At 44.5% G+C, this 21380-nt stretch overlaps 1 protein-coding gene across 1 annotated transcript in view; it reads right to left on the bottom strand.

Annotated features, from left to right (window-relative positions):
• LOC124722329 (src kinase-associated phosphoprotein 2-A-like) overlaps positions 1–21380 on the bottom strand; it is a 240685-nt gene that overhangs the window by 129453 nt on the left and 89852 nt on the right. The window lies entirely within an intron of this gene.

Genomic DNA, 21380 nt, shown 5'->3' with positions numbered 1-21380 from the left:
ATATAATTTTCCAGGAACATGCAGTGTTATGTGTGACTACTGTCGGCGAAAAGCGTTGTGAAGAGACTTAGTAGTGAAAAAGTAGTACATTAAAACGTTGTACATGATGCCTCAGTTTCTCACGCATGTCAGCATTTCACGTCATATCTCCTGAGCTGTGTTAAGTTTTTGTAGTTTCATTCAGCAACATATATGGATATTGTCTGCAAAATATCTTGTGAATAGAGTGAGTAGCAACGAAGTAATAAATTTAAACGTCTTGCATGATGCGATAGCTTTCGCACGCATCTCAGTGTTTATGACGTCATATCTCCTGAACTAAGATTGGTATAATGATGTAATTTTTCTGGTAAATTCAGTGGTGTCAACACTGTATAAAAAAAAATATATCACGAATACATGTGGCCGGCCGCTGTGGCCGAGCGGTTTTAGGTGCTTCAGTCTGGAACCGCGCGACCGCCACGGTCGCAGGTTCGAATCCTGCCTGGGGCATCGATGTGTGTGATGTCCTTAGGTTAGTTAGGTTTAAGTAGTTCTAAGTTCTATGGGACTGATGACCACAGATGTTGAGTCCCATAGTGCTCAGAGCCATTTGAACCATTTGAACGAATACATGTAGCAGTAAAGAAGTAATAAATTAAGACATCATGCTTCAAGTGGTAGTTTTACTGCATGACCAGAGAAAACGTAGTGCGCTGTCATCTACAGTCTGACAGCAACTGTCACTAATTGTATCAAGCGGGCCTCTCGCGTTTGCGCGTGCAACGGTCTGACTGGCTAACCATGTGTAGGCCAAGCAAGGTGGCACCTCGTTAAGACATGGAATTTATATTCTGGTGGAGCACTGTTCAAATCGTTGTCCTTATTATTTAGGTTAAGGTTTCTCGTCATGTCGAAACATCTTACACTATTAAACATCTCGTACCCTCTGTGTGATCATCTCAACGCAATGTTGAGAAGAAATAAACAATGAGAACGAAGAAATGATAAGGAAAACTAGAGCATGCATTCACCTGGTGATGCAGCCAAAACATCTAGCATGCTGTAGGGCAAAGAATAGTCGAAAATGGACAGAAGTAGGTACCGCCAACCTCCGTGACGCTGAAGTAGCGTCGCTGTTTCGTAAAATAGAGGCGGAAAATTCCATTTCCATCTCGGACATGGATGTGGGTTTCAACTCAGCCGTTTCTGGTTTTATTCTTCAGTGACAGTAAATAATCACAGCAAATGACTTATATTTTTATCTCTGAAAAATATAAGACAGTGCAACTGCAATGAGGCGCCAAAGAAACTGGTACAGGCATGTGTATTGAAATACAGAGGTATATAAACAGGCAGAATACGGCGCTGCGGTCGGCAACGCCTGTTACTGCTGCTAGAATGGCAGGTTTTCAAGATTTAAGTGAATTTTAGTGTGGTGTTATAGTCGGCGCACGAGCGATGGGACACAGCATCTCCGAGATAGCGATGAAGAGGAGATTTTCCCGTACGACCATATCACGAGTGTACCGTGATTATCAGGAATCCGGTAAAACATCAAATCTTCGACATGGCTGCGGTCGGGAAAAGATCCTGCAAGAACGGAACTAATGACGACTGGAGAGAATCGTTCAACGTGACAGAAATGCAACCCTTCCGCATATTGCTGAAGATTTCAAAGCTTGGCCATCAACAAGTGTCAGCGTGCGAACCATTCAACGAAACATTATCGACATGGACTTTCGGAGCCGAAGGCCCACTCGTGTACCCTTGATGGCTGCACGACACAAAGCTTTACGCATCGCCTGGGCCCGTCAACACTGATATTGAGCAGTTGATGAGCGGAAACACGTTGCTTGGTCGGACGAGTCTCGTTTCAAATTGTATCGAGGGAATGGTACGGGCATGGAGACAACTTCATGAACCCATGGACCGCGTGTGTAAGCAGGGGACTGTTCAAGCTGTTGGAGGCTCTGTAATGTCGTGGGACATGTGGAGCTAGAGTGATATGGATCCCCTGACAGGTTTAGATACGACTCTGACAGGTGACACGTACGTAAACATCCTGTTCGAACACCTCCATATCCATTTACCTCCATTGTGCATTCCAGCGGACTTGGGCAATTCCAGCAGGACAATGCGACACCCCACACGTTCAGAGTTGCTACAGAGTGGCTTCAGGAACACTCTTCTGAGCTTACAAACTTCCGCTGGCCACCAAACTCCCCAGACATGAACATTATTGGGGATGGCTTGTAGTGTGCTGTTCAGAAGAGATCTCTATCCCCTCGTACTCTCACCGATTTATGGAGAGCCCTGCAGGATTCATGGTGCCAATTCCCTCCAGCACGATATTAGGCAGGTGTATCAGTTTCTTTGGCTCTTCAATGTAAATATGCCAATAATATGAGCTGGCTGTATGGCCATGTGGTCAGATACTGTTATGTTTTCAAAACATTTATTGCTAAATTGAGAACTCCAAAGCAAAAACGTGGAAGTTGCAGGCACATGAGCACTATCTAGTACATTGTGCTCCCATGCGAACAGAGCTGATAATGGAGCGGCAGACAATCTTCCTGGAACTGTGACAGCACTCTCATATTTTTATCCACTATCTGCCTTGTCGTTGCTTTATTTCCATTTCGACATAGCTTCACATCATTGCTACACGAACGTGAAAGATGTCCTGTTTGAAATACATAGTCTGGAAAACAATCGCTAACTCATTTTAGCTACTAAGACCTTATTACACCGGTGAGCAAACCTTAATGGCGAAAGTAACTCTCGCATGACGAGTCACTAGCAAACAACATAGCTCGATGAAACTTGGACAATACACAGAAACAGCTGCTACATTATAGTACAGAAGGCAACAAACAGAAATGACACTTTGAATGAAAGTCGGTTATTACACCGTAGTCACATGGACATTACAGAAGGTGGGGCACGGATCTTAGTAAGGTCTGTTATCAACACGAACGGCAGTACATGCTCTACAACGTGCTCGCATGTTGATTACAAGGTTGGTACGGAGTCCTTGTAGCACGGCGTTCCATTCCTCCATCAGCGTGGTTGACACCTGTTGAATGGTCGTTGGTGCTTGTGGACGTGCTGCAATTCGTCCCCCAATACATGCCACTCGCAATCGATGAGATTTAACTCTTAGTAAACGGGCAGGCCAGTCCATTCACCGAAGGTTCTCTTGTTCCAAGAACACCTCCACCTACGCCGCTCGATGCGGTCGCGCAACATTATCCATAAAAAAAAGTCAGGGCCGAATTCACGCCTGAAAAGACGCACATGGGGAAGGAGTACAGTGTCACAATAACATTGACTGGCGAGTGCAGGTGTTCAAAGATTTGGAGGACGGTCGCCCATGCAGCATTATGTCCCTCCAAACCACAACAACTGGACCCCCAAAACGATCATGTTCTACAATGCTCCTGGGTACACCGAGAAACGTTTCTGAGATGTTTCACCATCTTCAGTGGGCTTATCGTTATTTTAACTGAAATTCCAGGCATGGAATTGAGATATTTATCTAGGGGTGTTACTGTATTATGGTAGCTCACTATTTGCGTCAGTGTTTAACAATAAATATGGTCCGCCTTTCGCAGTAAGAGGGTAGGTAACAGTGTCGAAAATGGTCGTTTTGGACCGAGCAGGTCGAAAACGAACTGAGAGAATGTATTCGGTTTGCCAATGGGGCACCTTTTACGTAGGATGTGGAGGTATTACCGTGTATGGAGGTTTTTACATGAGTTATGTCTGCCATCGTCTCTCACCGGTGAACGGTACAGTAAACCTGTTTATGATCACATGCATTCGCTTTGTCGCGTACAGTAACCCGTAGGCGATCTGTCTCTTCAGTTAGACAATACACCACGCTATTGCTCCAAAACTGTCACTCATAAGCTAGAGAATTAGATAATTAGTCAGTTACCTAGCAGCATGTCGCAAAGGAAAAGGAAAGAGTAATACGGCATTGTTGGGGGGGGGGGGGGGGAGGGGGGGGCGGACATCTTCGGTGAAAGTTCAGTCGCCTAATCTGAAAGGGTTACTTCTCCGCGAACACTGGCATCTTTCACAGCGAAGTTTGAAAATTATGTCTTAACTGTATCTGTTGCGTGTAGATGTAATGCAATGTCATGTTTGCGTTGTATGATGAAAATACATTATGTGATCAAAAGTATCCCGACACCCCCAGAAACATACGTTTCTCCTGTTAGGTACATTGTGCTGCCACCTACTGCCAGGTACTCCGTATCAGCGACCTCAATAGTCATTATACATTGTGAGAGAGCAGAATTGGGTGCTCTGCGGAACTCACGGACTTCGAACGTTGTCAGGTGTTTGGGTGTCATTTGTGTCATACGTCTGTACGAGAGATTTCCACACTCTTAAACATCCCTAGGCCCACTGTTTCCGATATGATAGTGAAGTGGAAACGTGAAGGGAGACGTACAGCACAAAAGTGTACAGGCCGACCTCGTCTCTTGGCTGACAGAGACCGCCGACTGTTGAAGAGGGTCGTAATGTGTAATAGGCAGACGTTTATTTATTTTATTTATTTATTTAAATGTCAAGTTCCGTAGGACCAAATTGAGGAGCAAATCTCCAAGGTCATGGAACGTGTCAGTACATGAACTTACAACATAAAAAGTAATAACAGATAAAAATAAATGTTCATGAACCTGAAAGAAAATCGGTCCATAAGTTTAAGCAAACGCTATCAGCAATACAATGAGAATCATCTTAATTTTTCAAGGAACTCCTCGACAGAATAGGAGTGACCCCATGAGGAAACTCTTCAGTTTCGATTTGAAAGCGCGTGGATTACTGCTAAGATTTTTTAATTCGAGTGGCAGCTTATTGAAAATGGATGCAGCAGTATACTGCACACCTTTCTGCACAAGAGTTAAGGAAGTCCGATACAAATGGAGGTTTGATTTCTGCCGAGTACTAACCGAGTGAAAGCTGCTTATTGTTGGAAATAAATTAATATTGGTTACAAGAAACGACAATAAGCAATATACATATTGAGAGGCCAATGTCAAAATACCCAGACTCGTGAAAAGAGGTCGACAAGAGGTTCGTGAACTCACACCACTTATTGCCCGAACCGCCCGTTTCTGAGCCAAAACTATCCTTCTAGAATGGGAAGAGTTACCCCAAAACATAATACCATACGACATAAGTGAATGAAAATAAGCAAAGTAGACTAATTTACGTGTCGAAATATCACTCACTTTCGATGCCGTTCGAATAGTGAAAATGGCAGTATTAAGTCTTTGAACAAGATCCTGAACGTGGGTTTTCCACGACAGCTTACTATCTATCTGAACACCTAAGAATTTGAACTGTTCAGTTTCACTAATCATATGCCCGTTCTGTGAGATTAAAACGTCAGGTTTTGTTGTATTGTGTGTTAGGAACTGTAAAAACTGAGTCTTACTGTGATTTAACTTTAGTTTATTTTCTACAAGCCATGAACTCATGTACTGCTCTACTTGAAACCGAGTCAATGTTGCACACAACATCCTTTACTACCAAGCTAGTGTCATTGGCAAACATAAATATTTTAGAGTTACCCATAATACTAGAGGGCATATCATTTATATAAATAAGGAACAGGAGCGGCCCCAACACTGATCCCTGGGGCACCCCCCACTTGACAGTACCCCACTCAGATCCCACATCACAGCCGTTATCAACATTGTGAATAATGACCTTTTGCTGCCTGTTGTTAAAGTAAGAGGTGAACCAATTGTGAGCTACTCCCCTTATTCCGTAATGGTCCAACTTCTGGAGCAATATTGTGTGATCAACACAGTCAAATGCCTTTGTTAAATCAAAAAATACGAAAATACGCCAAGCGTTCGAAACTTTTTGTTTAGCCCATCCAGTACCTCACAGAGAAAAGAGAATATAGCATTTTCAGTTGTCAAACGACTTCTAAAGCCGAACTGTACATTTGATAGCAAATCGTGCGATATAAAATGATCAATTAACCTTACATACACAGCCTTTTCGATAACTTTTGCAAACACTGATGGCATAGAAATAGGTCTAAAATTATCTACATTATCCCTTTCTCCCTTTTTATAAATCGGCTTTACTACTGAGTACTTTAATCGCTCAGGAAACTGACCATTCCTAAAGGAAAAATTACAAATATGGCTAAATACAGGGCTAACATGTGCAGCACAGTACTTTAATATTCTACTAGACACTCCATCATAGCCATGAGAGTCCTTAGTCTTCAGTGATTTGATTATTTTCTCAATCTCCCTCTTGTCTGTATCACAGAGGAGTATTTCAGACGTCAATCTCGGAAAGGCATTTGCTAAGAAATTTACATGATTTCCTGTAGATACTAAATTTTTATTTAATTCACCAGGAATGCTCAGAAAATGGTTGTTAAATACTATACATATATCTGATTTATCAGTAACAGAAATATTATTACTGCAAACAGACTCTATATGGTCAGCCTTGTGCTGCTGACCAGACACTTCCTTCACAACTGACCATATGGCTTTAATTTTATCCTGTGAATTAGCTGTTCTATTTGCATACCACATATTTTTTGCCTTGCTAATAACATTTTTAAGCACCTTACAATACTGTTTGTAATTGGCTACTGTAGCTTGATTGTGACTACTTCTAACATTTTAATATAATTCCCGCTTTGTTCTACATGATTTCCTTATCCCACTAGTCAGCCAACCGGGCTGTCCATTACTGCTAGTACCCCGTTTAGTATGTTTTAATGGAAAGCAACTCTCAAAGAGCATGAGAAATGTGTTATGGGAAGCATTGTATTTATCATCTATATTATCGGCACCATAAACATCTTGCCACTATTTTTCCTTGACAAGTTTTGAAAAACTCTCTATTGCTGTTGGATTAACTTTCCTACGTAGTTTGTAATTAAATACGACATTGGTTAGAGTACAAAAACCTTTTAGTGTTAAAATTTGTGCATCATGGTCTGAAAGGCCATTCACCCTTTTACTAACAGAATGCCCATCTAGTAATGAAGAATGAATAAAAATATTGTCTATGACTGTGCTACTGTTCCCCTGCACCCTAGTTGGAAAAAACAGTTTGCATCAGATCATATGAATTTAGGAGATCTACCAACATCCTTTTTCTTGCACAATCATGTACAAAATTAATATTGAAGTCACCACATAGAACTACTTTTTGGTACTTCCTACAAAGTGAATCAAGAACCCTCTCTAGCTTAAGCAAAAATGCTCTGAAGTCGGAGTTAGGGGACCTATAAACAACAGCAATTAGAAGTTTAGTTTCACTAAATTCAACTAATGCTGCACAACTTTCAAATATCTGTTCAGTGCAGTGTCGTGATACGTCTATGGACTCAAATGAAATACTGTTTTCTACGTGCAGAGCCACTCCCCCACCCCGCAAGGAACTCCTTGAGAAACAGCCAGCTAATCTGTAGCCTGGTAAATGAAGCCTCTGAATTATCAAATTATTTAAGTGGTGCTCTGATATACCAATAATTTCAGAGTTAGCATCTATTAGCTAATTCCTACTCCTTCTCTACTTGGAAACATTACATCTTCTGGAGGTGAGCCCTTAGTCAGAGGCACTTCCTTTAAGCAGGTATACCTATCAGCTGACTTCAGTCTAAAAAAGGTGCAGCTCTAACACCAACTACTATAGAAATTTTTCCATGAGTGATACCGCTACCACCACCACCACCCACTACACTGTCACCTATAAGCTTAGCCAGCCTCCCCTTCCCATACCTATTGAGGTGCAGGCCATGCCTAGTGAAACCCCATCTACTGATAGACCCAACTGGCACAAGTGAGATGTGATCCATGCCCTCCGCCATCAGTGCCCTCCCCAGCCCCACATTAACGCGCCTAACAGCCGCATTAAGGTGAGGCCGATCATGACGCTGAAACAGTTGCATTAAATGCACATTAGTACCACCAGTTTGAGTAGCTATCTTAACCAAGTCACCACTGACATCATATTCCCCGTCCCTATCGAGACTGTTCCCTGCTCCACCCACTATCACTACCTGATCCTCTTTCGTAAAATTCTTACATATCTCCCCCATGCTTTCAGTCACCTGAGCCAACCCTGCACTAGGCTTCACAATGCTGGTGACCTGGTACTCACTCCCCAACACTTCCTGCAACTGCTGGCCCACACCTCTACCGTGGGAACTACCTAGCAGCAGAACCTTCTTTCTGCTAAACTTTGCAACTAACCTAGGCCTCCTAATTGCTGAGGACTGCTGCAAGTTACCTACATCTACGGCTACACGAGGCTCCTCTCCACTCAACTCTGACAGTTGGTCGTATCTATTGCATGTATGCAAAATGAAACTGTCTGAGTACCTCCTCTTCATAGCTACCTTCTTGCCAACTGCCAGTTCCCATTCCCCACCACCCTTCACCCTCCTCAACCTATCTAGTTCCTCCTTTGCGCATTGTAACTGCACCTGAAGGGCACAGATCTTACGCTCCTGCTCCTCTATTAACTTGTTTCTACTACAGATTCTACATTCCCAGGAGAGGATCTCCCTAAAATGACCACTGGCTTCCCCACTGCATTCCCCCCAATGAAAATACTTTGAACAAATCCCACACCGTAATCCACTACTCACAAACCTACGACAGAGCCCACACTTTTCACTCATGGTAAATTTTACAGTTACTGAAAAAAAAACTATACGTCTACGTTACCAAAGTCCAGTTACACCAGTAGAACTATTTAAGAACTAACAATAATGGTCTCGAAATTCTCTGCCATCTAAGAAAGCAGCTACTTGTATTAATACTATTACAACACAGCCGATACCAATACCAGCAAAACTTCACAAAAGTACTAGCTACAACCAGAAAATTAAAACTACCACTGTAACACTAAGCGAAGTTAAAACACTATATGAAAATTTTACTGATATATTTCACTAGAAAGAATAATAAACGCCAGTTGAAAACTAAAGCACGAAAATTGCTAACGACTTCAACACACAGAAAACTCTCTAAAACACAGCGAGCGAACGATTACAAAAGTTTATTAAGTCGTTATTTCGCCACAAACGGCACGCAAACACCAATGAAATCTATTAAATTTAATAACTGTATTACAGAGCACAAATAAGTTTGTCAGCACTTAGCTTATAACCGCTACAGCTGCAGTGCACGCCGCAAAATGTAAACACACTACATCTATCCAGACCACCACACAGGAATTCCAACTGCATCAGGATCCACTGGAAGTACTATGACCGTTAGGCGGGAGGTGAGAAAACTTTGATTTCATGGTCGAGAGGCTGCTCATAAGCCACACATCGCGCCGGTAAATGCCAAACCACGCCTCGCTTGGTGTAAGGAGCGTAAACATTGGACGATTGAATAGTGGAAAAACGTTGTGTGGAGTGACGAATCACGGTACACAATGTGGCAATTCGATGGCAGGGTGTCCGTGTGGCGAATGCCCAGTGAACGTCATCTGGCAGCGTGTGTAGTGCCAACAGTAAAATTCGGAGGCTGTGGTATTATGGTGTGGTCGTCTTTTTCATGGAGGGGCCTGCACGGCTTGTTGTTTTCAGTGGCACTATCACAGCACAGGCGTACATTGATGTTTTAAACACCTTCTTGCTTCCCACTGTTGAAGAGCAATTCGGGGGTGGCGACTACATGTTTCAACACGATCGGGCACCTGTTCAACATGCATGGACTGGCCTGCACAGAGTCATGACCTGAATCCTACAGAAGACCTTTGGGATGTTTTGGCTTTCCGACTTACATCTATACCGCTCCTCAGTGCAGCACTCCGTGAAGAATGGGCTGCCATTCTCTAAGAAACCCAGCACCTGTTTGAACGTATGCCTGCGAGAGTAGAAGCTGTCATGAAGCGTAAGGGTGGGCCAATACCATACTGAATTCCAGCATTACCGATGGAGAGCGCCATAAACTTTTAAGTCATTTTCAGCCAGGTGTCCGGATACTTTTGATCACATACGGTAGTGGGAAGATAGTGGAACCCGGTTTTCACACGTAGTCTGCTCTGCTTTAATGGTACCAAGGTGACCTCAGAGTTCAAAGTCTCCATTTGACAGACATTTGGATCACGATGAAAAGTGTCACTGTGGAGAGGCTTGAAATTTAATAGAAGACATTGCAAAAAGCGTGATGATAAGGAACGTTACGCCACCACCACTAATCCAGTTGCTTCTTCAACCAGCGGAACCCGAACCGGGAACGTCAGTGTCAAGTGACAGCGGACAGGCTGCCGAGGCAGGTCCAAGTGCAGTACTGCCTTCCGAAGTGATAATAGTTGCGAAGCGACGTGAGAATAACTCAACGAAACACAGAAAGCTTTGAAGAGCCAAAGGTACTGCCTTCAGTTAGACACAATTTCTTGTTGTTTCTTCACCGAGACATGTTTTTGTGATTTTTTTTACCATCGTCAGTAAGCTTACTGATCTTTTAACGACAGTGCCAGGCACTGAGTTAAGATATTTATCTTGAGGTGATGATATATTATGATAGCTCACTATTTGTGTAAATGTTTTATTTAACAGTAAATATGTTTGGAAGAATCTGCCTTGAACAAAACACATTTTTTTGTTCATCACCCGTACAAGTTTCGTAGATATTTTACCATCATCAGTGAGTTTCCAGTTTTTTCTCTACGCCCTCCAAATGTATGACTGAGCAAATACCACCATTGACGCAGACTAGTCGGAGGTGGGTTAAAGCACACACTTCCCGGTCAATGACGTTCCAGATCTACTCAAGATGATTAAAGACAGGGGAACTGGGTAGTCACACAAGCGCCTCCTTGCCTGTGGAGTAGCTTTCAGTCCATTTTTAAGCAGTAGCCTGGTGTATTTCTAACTGAAGAGTCAGGTCGTCCACAAGCTGCTGTATGTGAGAAAACGGATGTATACGGTCATAATCAGGTTAATGTATCGTTTGCTGGCGAGAGACGATGACAGATGTATCTCATCCAAAAACCTGCATGCACGAGAATACCTTCACATCCTACGTAAAAGGTGTCCCATTGACAAACATAATGCATTGACTAAAGTCGTTTCCGATCTATTGGGACTCTGCCATGGACGTGCACCGACTTATAAAGCGACTCATCAGTAGAGAAAACCATTCTTGGAGGTGCCAATGTGTGAGGTAGTAGTTTCTACATCCTATGGCAAGGCGATGACTGTGGATGGTATGTTTGCTCAATAGTTGCTGTCCAGCTTTGACTTAAGTGACCTGCCATACTGCTTCCCGTCTGTCCTCAACAGATGCTGGAAATCCTTGTGATTGGATGGTTACAGGCGGCAACAGTGTCTCCAAATCAAGTTACTTAAAGCACATACTTAACAGGCTGTTGCATGAGGAACCCAGTGCTAGCAAGGCCTTGGAGAGGTAGTGTCGCATGCGTCGGGGATCCACAACCAAGCCGAGATCAAATTTGCAGATGCTACCCATACTGCTGGTAGAAGCTCTTTTCCTGTAGGCATAGCCATGTTTTCACTGCATGACTGATACTCTCGTCATCTTCAAAGTGTGTTCCCAAAGAGATGGAAGTCCGAGAGTTTCAGCTCTGGACTATAGGGTGGATGAGGCAGTGATGTCCAACCTGATTTAGCGATGTGAACTTTTCTTGAGTTTATTCAGAGTCTTCACGCATGCCTTTGAATTGATGGTTGACCCTCTTGGTATCACACCCACGAGAATGACGCCATCACAATCCCAGAAGGCTGTCACCATGGCATTTCCGGCAGAGGGGGCTGTCTTGAATTTCTTCTTTTGTGATGAATGAGGATGATGCCACTCCATGGACTGTCTTGTTGTTTCCAGCGCAAAGTGGTGCACCCAGCTTTCGTCCCCCGTGACGATCCGTGACAAAAGTATCTCCGTCGGTCTCAAAACGCTCCAAAAATTCAGATGAAATAGCCTTTCTTTGAATCTCGTGGTACGCTGTGAGCATTCGTGGAACCCATCGTGAGCACTTCTTCGAATATCCGAGAGTCTCGATCAGTGCAAACGCACTTCCAATGCTGACCAACAACTGTAGAGCCAGTTGTCGAGTTGTGATGCGCCGGTTGGGACGAATAATGGCATCCGCACGATTCGGCATGTCTGGAGCAGTGACTGTGACAGGACGTCCCGAGCGTGGCTGATCATGGAGCTCTGTTTTTTTCATTTCCTGAAGCTGTAACTTCCTTTACCCACGCAAGAATTCAATAACACCACGGTGCTTGTAACGTGAGTCGCATGTAGACGACATTTTGACACTGTATTAAGGCTGTCATCTGCGAGAACGGTTCGAAACTTCACCGGCGCACAGGAAAAACATCAAATGTGAAGCACCAACAAGGACATTTGTCTATGTACATTAATGGCTTTTTAAAAAAATGTGGGGCATTACTTATTGAACGATCCTCGTATATCTGGTCAGTTGTTCATGAGCTTAAATATTTTATTTATGCGTAACATGTACTTTTTCATAGAATTCAATTTGCGCCTCACACCCTCCATTTGCTACTTGGACACACCATAGAAGTGAATCTTTGGGCATATCACTTGTAATCTCTACAAAGAGTTGATATCAAAGTGATGAATATGGCGTAAGTCCCCAGTGTGTTATTTGTCTTAAATGTGTCGAGCACATTGTAATACCTAGAGTAGATTGTTTATTGAAGGGATTAAGGCCCATCATAGGAGTCCCTTCATTCATTACCACGATATCGTAAATTTCAATGAGTTACATCATGAAAGACCCATCTCCATCATTTGTTGCGTACCAGCATGGGTTCCGAAACCAACGCTCGTGTGAAACCCAGATCACTCTGTTCGTTCACGAGACTCAAAAAATAGATACAGGTGTCCAGGTTGATGCCGTGTTCCTTGACTTTCGGACGGCATTCGATACGGTTCCGCACTGTCGCCTAATGAAAATACGAGCGAGCGTACGGAATATCAAGCAAACTGTGTGACAGGATTGAAGAGCTTCTACCAAACAGAACACGGTATGTCATTCTGAACGGAGAGAAGTCTTAAGACGTAAAAGTAGCTTCGGTCGTGCCCCCAGAAGAGTGTTATAGGACCATTACTTTTCACAATATATATAAAGACTTAGTAGATAATGTGGAAGTTCGATGAGGCTTTTTGCGGATGATGCTGTTGTATGCAGACAAGTAGCGGCGCTAGAAAATTGCAGCGCAATGCAGGAAGACTGCAGAGGATCTACGCTTGGTTCAAGGAGTGGTATTTGAACCTTATCATGGAGTAATGTAACGTATTCTGAATACAAAGACGCTTTACTGTGCCGTTACACAATCGCAGAACAATCAGTGGAAGCAGTCATTTACATGACGTATCCAGCAGTACGAGTACGGAGTGATTTGAAGTGGAACAACCACATACTATTAATCGCGAGTAAGGTAGATGCTAGACTGAGATTCATTGGAAGAATCCTCAGGAAACGTAGTCCATCAGCATAGGAAGTAACCAATATTGAATATTGCTCGTCAGTATGCGATCCGTACCAGATAGGACTGATGGAGGAAATAGAGAAGATGCAAAGAAGAGCAGCTCGTTTCTTTACACGTACATTTAGTAAGCACGAGAGCGTCACAGAGATGATCAACCAACCCAAGTGCCAGAGGCAGCAAGGGAAGCGTTGTGCTTCAGAAATGGATCAAATGGCTCTGAGCACTATGGGACTCAACTGCTGTGGTCATCAGTCCCCTAGAACTTAGAACTACTTAAACCTAACTAATCTAAGGACGTCACACACATCCTTGCCCGAGGCAGAATTCGAACCTGCGACCGTAGCGGTCGCGCGGTTCCAGACTGTAGCGGTGTGCTTCACGGTGTGGTTTATTGTTAAATCGTCTAGAACCGACGTTATTAGGAGTCAACAAATATATTGCTTCCTCCTATGTATATCTCACTAAAAGACCATGAAGACAAAAGTTAGAGAGATTAGAGTCCACACGGAGGCTTACACGCAATTGTTCTTCCCGCAAATTATTCGCGACTGGAACAGTGAAGTGGAAAGCTGACAGTGGTACACAAAGTATCCTCCGCTACACACCGCAAGGTGCCTTGCAGAGTGTAGATGTCGATGTACCATGCAGTGAAGAACCTTTTAGGAAGACAGTTGACTCATTTACTCAAGTGTAAGAAGTCGAAAATTAAGAAACATCCTGCAAACTCTTTTATCGATCATGGTATCTACGCATTTTTTGTCTAGTTACTTTTTTCTTTTGATATAGAATTGTACGAAGTGCCACTGTTAAAAGTGAATTTTTAACTCCTCCTGCATAGCTAGCAAATATTCAGTACATGTGCCCTTAACATTCAGGGCTAAGTAATGAGGGTAATCCCAAAAGTAAGGTCTCCTATTTTTTTATAAGTACAGAACTCTGTTTGTGTGGCAGTTGGTCACACTGTTATGAAGAGTGCTTCACGCGCTGTGTGTAAAGATGCGCACGCCGCGCTGAGGCGCTCAGTCTTGGCTTAGCAGCCGTTGACAATGGAGCTCCCGTTGGATGTTACCGCCAAGTGCGAATTGCGCGCAGTTATTCGGTTTTTGAACGTAAAGAGCACTGCGCCGATTGAAATCCATCGCCAATTGACGGAAGTGTATGGTGAGTCGTGCATGGATGTCAAAAAAGTTAGTAAGTGGTGTAGAGAGATTGCAGCTGTTCGGACCGAAATTCACGACGAACAAAGGAGCGGGAGACCGTCAATTTCTGAGGAGACAGGGTTGAAGGTTGAGCAAACCAAGCGTGAAAATCGGCGGATCACACTGGATGGTCTCTGCACAATGGTTCCTGAGGTTTCCCGAAGCACCGTTCACAGAATTTTAACGGAAACATTGAACTAACGGAAGGTGTGCCCAAAATGGGTGCCACGCATGCTGACTGAGGACCACATGTGGCAACGAGTTGATGCTTCCCGCGCATATCTTCACCGCCTTGCAGCCGAACAGGACAACTTCCTGGACTCAATTGCCAAGGGTGACGAAACCCGGGCATACCACTATACCCCTGAGACCAAGCAATCATCACGTCAGTTCATAACTTTCTGAACAGCATGGCGGCGAGCTGGTATGACATGGGAATACAAAAACTGCCACAGCGTCTACAAAAATCAATCGACAGAAATGGTGATTATGTCGAAAATAGCTAAATTTTCAAGCTGTAAACTGATGTAAACCACTGTAGAAATAAACAGGTCTATGTACTTACACTCCTGGAAATGGAAAAAAGAACACCGTGAAATCATTGTCCCAGGAAGGGGAAACTTTATTGACACATCCCTGGGGTCAGATACATCACATGATCACACTGCCAGAACCACAGCCACATAGACACAGGCAACAGAGCATGCACAATGTCGGCACTAGTACAGTGTATATCCACCTTTCGCAGCAATGCAGGCTGCTATTCTCCCATGGAGACGATCGTAGAGATGCTGGATGTAGTCCTGTGGAACGGCTTGCCATGCCATTTCCACCTGGCGCCTCAGTTGGACCAGTGTTCGTGCTGGACGTGCAGACCGCGTGAGACGACGCTTCATCCAGTCCCAAACATGCTCAATGGGGGACAGATCCGGAGATCTTGCTGGCCAGGGTAGTTGACTTACACCTTCTAGAGCACGTTGGGTGGCACGGGATACATGCGGACGTGCATTGTCCTGTTGGAACAGCAAGTTCCCTTGCCGGTCTAGGAATGGTAGAACGATGGGTTCGATGACGGTTTGGATGTACCGTGCACTATTCAGTGTCCCCTCGACGATCACCAGTGGTGTACGGCCAGTGTAGGAGATCGCTCCCCACACCATGATGCCGGGTGTTGGCCCTGTGTGCCTCGGTCGTATGCAGTCCTGATTGTGGCGCTCACCTGCACGGCGCCAAACACGCATACGACCATCATTGGCACCAAGGCAGAAGCGACTCTCATCGCTGAAGACGACACGTCTCCATTCGTCCCTCCATTCACGCCTGTCGCGACACCACTGGAGGCGGGCTGCACGATGTTGGGGCGTGAGCGGAAGACGGCCTAACGGTGTGCGGGACCGTAGCCCAGCTTCATGGAGACGGTTGCGAATGGTCCTCGCCGATACCCCAGGAGCAACAGTGTCCCTAATTTGCTGGGAAGTGGCGGTGCGGTCCCCTACGGCACTGCGCAGGATCCTACGGTCTTGGCGTGCATCCGTGCGTCGCTGCGGTCCGGTCCCAGGTCGACGGGCACGTGCACCTTCCGCCGACCACTGGCGACAACATCGATGTACTGTGGAGACCTCACGCCCCACGTGTTGAGCAATTCGGCGGTACGTCCACCCGGCCTCCCGCATGCCCACTATACGCCCTCGCTCAAAGTCTGTCAACTGCACATACGGTTCACGTCCACGCTGTCGCGGCATGCTACCAGTGTTAAAGACTGCGATGGAGCTCCGTATGCCACGGCAAACTGGCTGACACTGACGGCGGCGGTGCACAAATGCTGCGCAGCTGGCGCCATTCGACGGCCAACACCGCGGTTCCTGGTGTGTCCGCTGTGCCGTGCGTGTGATCATTGCTTGTACAGCCCTCTCGCAGTGTCCGGAGCAAGTATGGTGGGTCTGACACACCGGTGTCAATGTGTTCTTTTTTCCATTTCCAGGAGTGTATAAAAGAAATAGGAGACCTTACTTTTGGGATTACCCTCATATAAAGAAAATAGAGCATTCGAAACTGTTTATTTTGACTTGAACTAATGGTACGAAATGAATATTTGATTTTTTTATTGATATAAACAACTTACACTCCACAGAGCGGCTTAAGCTGATAGAAACTCTTCAAGGTGACGAATTCCAGTCATACTGCTCGTTCTTTTGCAGTTTTACAATTCCATTCCATAAACTGATTGATAATCGTTGCTGAGACTAGTACAGTGTACTGAACTAGGTAGCTTTGAAAAGAAGCAACCCTAGATAAATCTAGTTGAGTAGCTGTTACATCACTTTCGACCAGCTTGTATCCTTCGTGAGTGCACTCTTGAATCTCTGAAGTGGACGACCCGTATGCGTTCCGATCAGATTTGCGCTGCGCGATTTCCATCCGGTTTATCGTAGACATATCTGTGGAAAATTATAAAATAATGTTCTTTTTCCATGCCACAACGATAGGCAGTAGCTAGCGCTTGTAGTAGAGATGGTCTCTGTGATATTAAAAAACGTGTTGACTACAGCCGTCTTGCATTACCTTGATGGAAGTCTTAGGGGAACTGTGGAGCACGAATTATCCAGAGGTGGACAGCCGCCAACAACTTCGTTACTAATACATTTTGGAACGGAATTACTACTAACGGCGTACAATAAAGTGGAACAAATTTCTATAATGTTTCGTTCAACACACACACTGAGGTGACAAAAGTCATGAAGTAGTGATATGCACATATGCAGATGGTGCTAATATCGCATACAGAAGATAGAAAACGGCAGTGCGTTGGCAGAGCTAACATTTGTGCTCAGGTGATTCATGTGCAAAGGTTTTCGACGTGATTATGGCCGCACTACACGAATTAACAGACTTTGAACGCGGAATGGTAGTTGGAGCTAGACGTTTGGAGCATTCCATTTCGGGAATCGTTAGGAAAATCAATAGACCGAGATCCACAGTGTCAAGTGTGTGTCGAGAATACTAAATTTCAGGCGTTACCTCTCATCACGGACAACTTAACGACAGAGAGCAGCGTCATTTACATAGAGTTGTCAGTGCTAACATAGATGCAATACTGCGTGAAATAAACGTTGAAATCAATGTGGGACGTACGACGAACGTATCCGTTAGGGTAGTGCGTCGAAATTTGGCATTGATGGGCTATGGCAGCAGACGATCGACGCGAGTGGCTTTTGTTAACAGCACGAAACGCCCTGCAACGCTTTTCCTAGGCTCGGAACCATACCGGTTGTACGACCAGAAAACAGTGGTCAGGTCAGATGGGTCCCGATTTCGGTTGCTAAGAGCTGATGGTAGGGTTCGAGAGTGGCACAAACTCCACGAAGCCATGGACCCATGTTGCCGACAAGGCACTGTACAAGCTGGTGCTGGCTCCTTGGTGGGCTGTGTCCTCTAGTCCAACTGAACCGATCATTGAGTGGAAACGGCTATTTTCAGCTACTTTGAGATAATTTGTAGCCATTCATGGACTTCATGTTCCCAAACAAGGATGGAAGCTTTATGAATGACTATGCACCATGACACTGGGCCACAGTTGTTCGTGATAGGCTTGAAGAACATTGTGGACAATTCGAGCGAATGATTAGGCCTCCCAGATCACCCGACATGAATGCCATCGAACATTTATGGGACATAATTGAGAGATCAGTTCGTGCACAAAACCCTGCACCGGCAACACTTCCGCAAGTATGGACGGTCTTAGAGGCAGCATGTCTCAGTATTTCTGCAGGGGACTTCCAACAACTTGTTGAGACCATACCACGTCGAGTTGCTGCATTACGCCGGGCAAAAAGAGTTCTGAAACGATATCAGGATTCATCCCATGACTTTTGTCATCTTAGATGATGTCTAATATACGGAAAAAATTCAGTATAAAAGTACTGCAGAAGAATGGCAGCGAACTTTAGATTTAAGTGTGTGTATGTTGTACATTACCTGCATTCTAACACTGACACACAGAGTAACCAATTGCTCGAGACACAGAAAACTTCTCGAACAAAGTATTATTCCCTGCACTGTTGCTAGTCTATGCAAACTGCCTGACTTATTGAGATCATAAACACGTTTACTGTAGCATTAGTGATCGGTTGGTTCAAAATGGTTCAAATGGCTCTGAGCACTATGGGACTCAACTGCTGAGGTCATTAGTCCCCTAGAACTTAGAACTAGTTAAACCTAACTAACCTACGGACATCACAAACATCCATGCCCGAGGCAGGATTCGAACCTGCGACCGCAGCGGTCTTGCGGTTCCAGACTGCAGCGCCTTTAACCGCACGGCCACTTCGGCCGGCTGATCGGTTGGAATTTAATGAAAGCGCCAGTTGGTTTTATACTCAAGACGTCACATCATCTTAATCGAAGTAAGTACATCAAGTAGTATAATGCAGGTAATAATTAAGAAAACGAGTGAGTTAAAACTGAACCGAATCTCAACCCTCTGAACTGAGAGGCTGGACATAGAGGAACTAGTTATAAACATTACCCGCGAGACTTCTCCCTCTTCTATTTCTACATCTACGACATCTGTGGAGTATATGACGGAGGGTACGTCCCATTTACCAGTTATTTGGACTTTTTCCCGTTCCGTTCACGTATGGAGCACAGCAAGAATAATTACTTAAACGTGTCTGTCCGCGCTGTATTTACTCTAATCTTGTCTTTGTGATCCCTCTGGGAACCGATATGCAGGTCGTTGTCCTATATTCTTATATTCATCACTTTAAGTTAAGAACATTTTCACGGGATGGTTTGTGGTTTTCTTCAAGCGTCTGCCAGTTCAGTCCTTTCAGCATCTGCGTTACACTTTCAAATGGCTCTAAGCACTATGGGACTTAACATCTGCGTGACACAATATTGTGACCACTCGTGCTGTCCTCCTTTGTATTCCTTCAATATCACCTGTTAGTCCTATTTGGTACGGAAACCACACACTTGAGCAGTATTTTAGGCTGGGTCACACGAGGGTCTTTTTTTCCAAACTTTCTTCATTGCAGACTTCATTTCTCCAGTATCCTAACAAATAGCTGCAGTCTGCCACCTGCTTTACCTACTACTGAGTCTACTAATCGTGTTATTTCATATTCCTACGAATTGTTACACCCATGTATATGTGTGGGTTGACTGATTCCAACTGTCACTCATATTACAGTCATAGGATACCACGTTTTTTTCTTCTGGTCAAGTGCACAGTTTTGCATTTTTGAACATTTGGAGCAAGTTACCAATCTTTGCGCCACTTTGAGATCTTATCAAGATCCGACTGAATACTCGTGCACCTTATTTCATTGTAGATGATTGCCTTATTTGAGGTTACTGTTAATATTGTCCGCAAGATCATTAATATAAAACATGAACAACTCGGGTGCTAATACACTTCCCTGGGGCACATCCGAAGTTACTTTAACATCTGTCGACCGCTCTCCATCTCAAATAACTTGCTACGTCCCCCCTACCAAAATTTCACTTGAGACCCCATACGATCGCACTTTTCATAATAAACGAAGGTCTGGCACTGAATCAAAAGATATTCGGAAATCAAAAAATACTGCACCTACCTGACTGCTTTCAGTACGTCATGTGAGGAAAGTGCAAGTCGGGTTTCACATGATCGATGACTTTGGAATCCATGCTGGTTGGCATGAAGGCAGTCATTCTGTTAGAGATAAATAATTAAGTTTGAGCTCTGTATATGTTCTATCCAGTTTTTACGCGGTGTGAGTCCGAAGAAAAGCTGTCGTGTCTTTTCACTGTAGTACTGACAAGATTATTCTGCAGTAATTTCGAGTAGGCTAATGCCTCCCGGTACCTCCACCATAAACTAACTCGTGAATATCTGACTCGCATCAGTATTTTCAGGACTTCTATTCTTTAGTAAAAATGGTTCAAATGGCTCTAAGCACTATGGGACTTAACATCTGAGGTCATCAGTCCCCTAGACTTAGAACTACTTAAACATAACTAACCTAAGGACATCAACACACATCCATTCCCGCGGCAGGATTCGAACCTGCGACCGGAATGAAGCACCTAGAACCGCTCGAGCATACTCTTTAGCAATCTCGCCTGTCGTTTCTTTCCCTCCCACCGAGGCAGATGGAAGACCTGTGGCTGGATTCCGATGAACCTGATGATAACGTTTTAGAGAATCTGTGATAACTACGGTAGAAAAAGGGCTCTTGAATACAAATAATACTAGAAAAGGAAAAGAAACATACAACATATCGCCAACTGCAGGCATGCTGATCTCGAAGTAAGCGGCAGATGTGTGAAGTGGAGGCTGGAGGGGTGGTTTTGAAGTTTCAGAAAAGAGAAAGGAACTTTGCCTCGTGTGGGATGTATGCCCGGGTAGCTCAGTTGGTACGAGTGCCATAAATACAAACAGAAATACACTCCTGGAAATGGAAAAAAGAACACATTGACACCGGTGTGTCAGACCCACCATACTTGCTCCGGACACTGCGAGAGGGCTGTACAAGCAATGATCACACGCACGGCACATCGGACACACCAGGAACCGCGGTGTTGGCCGTCGAATGGCGCTAGCTGTGCAGCATTTGTGCACCGCCGCCGTCAGTGTCAGCCAGTTTGCCGTGGCATACGGAGCTCCATCGCAGTCTTTAACACTGGTAGCATGCCGCGACAGCGTGGACGTGAACCGT

Source organism: Schistocerca piceifrons, chromosome X, assembly GCF_021461385.2.
Source record: "Schistocerca piceifrons isolate TAMUIC-IGC-003096 chromosome X, iqSchPice1.1, whole genome shotgun sequence".
NCBI lineage: Eukaryota > Metazoa > Arthropoda > Insecta > Orthoptera > Acrididae > Schistocerca > Schistocerca piceifrons.
This window is presented reverse-complemented; position numbering and strand designations above follow the sequence as displayed.